This window comes from Pseudonaja textilis, chromosome 13 (assembly GCF_049901715.1).
Source record: "Pseudonaja textilis isolate UNSWEBS1 chromosome 13, rPseTex1.2, whole genome shotgun sequence".
Taxonomy (NCBI): domain Eukaryota; kingdom Metazoa; phylum Chordata; class Lepidosauria; order Squamata; family Elapidae; genus Pseudonaja; species Pseudonaja textilis.
This window is the reverse complement of record NC_142002.1, coordinates 18,297,721-18,301,201: the sequence shown is the minus strand read 5'-3', so window position 1 is coordinate 18,301,201 and position 3,481 is coordinate 18,297,721.

Genomic DNA, 3,481 nt, shown 5'->3' with positions numbered 1-3,481 from the left:
CCGCCCGGCCGAGCCCCGACGAGCCCCGCCGGGCCGCCCCTTCCCCGCCCCTTCCCCGCCCCGAAGGAAGGAGGGAGGGGAGGAGGGGGAGGAGACGTCCAGCGCCCCGTGGTCCCCGAGGGGAAGGGGCGGGCTCTCCCCCGAATAGGGACTCCAGGGCCCATCAGCCGTCCTGAGAGGGAAGGGCCTGCTTCCCCCAAAGAACCTCCAATAGGGACTCCAGGGCCCATCGTTCCCAAGAAGGGAGGGGGTCCCCAAGGAGAAGGGGTGGACTTTCCCCAAATAGGGACTCCAGCATCCATCATCCCCCAGGATGGAAGGGTCGTGAATGGGGAGGGGCTGCTTCCCTCCTAAAGTAGCTCGAATAAGGACTCTAGGGCCCATCGTTCCCCGGAATGGAGGGGTCTCTGATGGGGAAGGAGCTGTCTGCTACCCCACCTGGGGGGACTCCAATGGAGGATGGGAAGGGGGCTACCTGCCACCCTCCCAGGAGGGACTCCAGCACCCATCACCCCCAAGGACAGAGAGGGTCTCACTGGGGAAGGGGCTGCTTCTTCTCAAACAAGGACTCCAGCACCCATCATCCCCAAGGTTGGGGGAGGGGTCTCCGGTAGCGAAGGGACTGCCTTCTTTCCAAAACAGGGACCCCAGCACCTACCCTCCCCAAGGATGGAGGCGGCTCCCGTTAGAGAAGGGCCGCCTCTCTCCCCAAATAAGGAAGACTCCAGTTCCCATCATCCCCAAAGCAACCGGCTCCCCTCCTCTCCTGCTTTCCTCTCCGCACTCGGTGGATTCCAGCTCCCATTGTCCCCAAGAGGATGGGTTTGGGCTCTTAGAGCTTCCAAAAGCATCTACTTCCCCGCCTCCCTCTCCTCAAGCGGACTCCGGGTCCCATCATCCCCACAAGGATTTGATTTTTCAGTGAGCGGGGCAGATATTTCCCCAACTTGGTGCCCTCCACAGAATCTTCCTGTTTCCTAGTAAAATGATAATGGGAGATGAAATTCCCATTAAAACTCATCCCTGTATAAGTGTTTATTGGTCTGGGACTTGCTGAGGATGATGGGAGTTGGGATCTAAGCCAGAGGCAAACGTTGTGTGGCGCCCTGTTGGAACGAATAGGGTGACTTGCAAGCAAACACACTTTTAAAGGCAATTGACCCAATCAAATACATTCGGGCTATATCTTTTTTTCCCAAAACCCTCCTTACAATACTTTCCTGCGAGAAAAGCGGCCTTCCATGGGCTTCTGGGCCTACCAAAATCTCATTTTAGCCCTTTATTATTATTTTGAAGCGTGTTTACAATCATGTAAAACACACCGGCACTGGATTCAGACTGCTATCACCTGAGCATGTGTGAAAACACTGTTGCGTGTGCGTTCGTTGGAAACAAAACCAGCAAATCTGAACCCCAAAGAAAAGCAGATAACGTGGGATATTGTTCTCTGAAGATTAACAAAAAAAAAAGAACCTACCCATTTCAAGAGGCAGTTACATCCAAGTAGACAATTGTCCTTTGTAATACAACTCTGGTTGCGTAGCTGTATCGAAATCTTCAGAGGTGTGAAAATGATGGAGGAGGAGGAGAAGAAGGTGTTTTTTTTAATCTTCCGTTCAATTAATCCAAAATTATTTTCAAAGCAGAGCGGGTTGCTTCAATAAAAGGCTAGTTATCTTGCTTTGCTTTGCTGTAGGATGGTGCATACAGGCCTCCTTGCAAGAAAATAGTCCGTGCCTAACAACAACAACAACAACAACAACAACAACAACAACAATAATAATAATGAATAGGTGGATAAAATGCCATGTCCAGTTCTGAACTGTATGCCAAACCATAATAACACAGCTGAGATGACACCTTGAACCCCATCAAAGGATGATGAGGAACCATTATGGTTGATTAAACTTGTGTGTTGCAAATGTCCTTTGATGGCATTACAGCTATTATTGCAAGATCACAACTTCCAAAAGCCAAGCTGGTTTTTGCAATCGACAATATTCCCATCGGTCAATTGCAAAAGGCAGCTTGGTTTGGAAAGCTTACTTTCTACAATTCTTTTAACATCATGTGACCACATACCTATCCTGGGTCTTTGGGAAGGACTCTAGGGGGGGAAAAGTCCCAAATCCAGGCTAAACACCTGGTTGATCGTGGGATCAAGCAGAATAACAGCCATCCCAAAATATCTGGAGCATCACTTGAACATGAATCCAGGAGAGAAGCAACCTGGAATGAAGGAGAAACTTCCTCACAGTGAAGACAATTGACCAGTGGAACAGCATGCCACCAGAAGTTGTGAATTCTCCAACATTGAAAATTTTAAAGAAGAAACAGAATATGTCTGCGGTGGCACTGGGTCTCCTGCTACAGGAGGAAGTTGGACTAGAGAAATAAGCGGTGGGGTGCCACAAGGTTCCATCTTAGGCCCAGGACTCTTCAATATCTTCATTAACGACATAGATGAGGCAATAGAAGGGGAACTTAGGAAACCTGCAGATGATACTAAGCTAGCAGGAATAGCCAACACCCAAGAAGATAAGCTCAAGATCCAGGTGGATCTTGACAGACTAGAACACTGGGCTGTAACTAACAAAATGAAATTCAATGTAGAGAAAAGTCAAGTCCTACACTTAGGCAAGAAAAACCAAAAGTCCACATCTAGACTGGGTGAAACCAGGCTCAATAGCAGGAACTGGGAGAGGGATCTTGGAGTCTTAGTGGACAACCAGCTAAATATGAGCCAGCCGTGTACAGCAGCAGCCAAAAAAGCCAATGCAATCCTAAATTGCATTAACAGAGGGATACAATCAAGATCAAGTGAGGTACTAATACCACTCTATAAAGCCTTGGTAAGACCACACCTAGAGCACTGCATCCAGTTTTGTTCACCACACTATAAAAAAGATGTTGAGACTCTAGAAAAAGTGCAGAGAAGAGCAAGCAGGATGATTAGGGGACTGGAGGCTAAAACATACAATGAACGGTTGCAGGAACTGGGCTTGGCTAGTCTAGTAAAGAGAAGGACCAGGGGAGACAGGAGAGCAGCCTTCCAGTATTTGAGGGGCTGCCACAAAGAGGAAAAGGGGGTCAAGCTATTTTCTAAATCACTTGAAGGCCAGACAAGGAACAATGGATGGAAACTGAACAAGGAGAGATCCAACCTGGAAATAAGGAGAAACTTTCTGACAGTGAGAACAATCAACCAATGGAACAGAAGTTGCCTTCGGAAGTTGTGGGAGCTTCATCACTGGAGGCTTTCAAGAAGAGATTGGACTCCCTAATTAGTAACTACAGGAGAAAATCTGTTTAATGAGAAAAGATAATATGAAATTGAAACGGGACAGACAAAAGTATCAATATAATGATTTGAATTGAGATGAGAGATAATCAAAATAAAGTTGAGAAAAATAGTAATAAGATATGGAAGAGAACACAAAAATGAGCATGAAATTGAGTTTGTGTCTGTATAAAGAAGTGT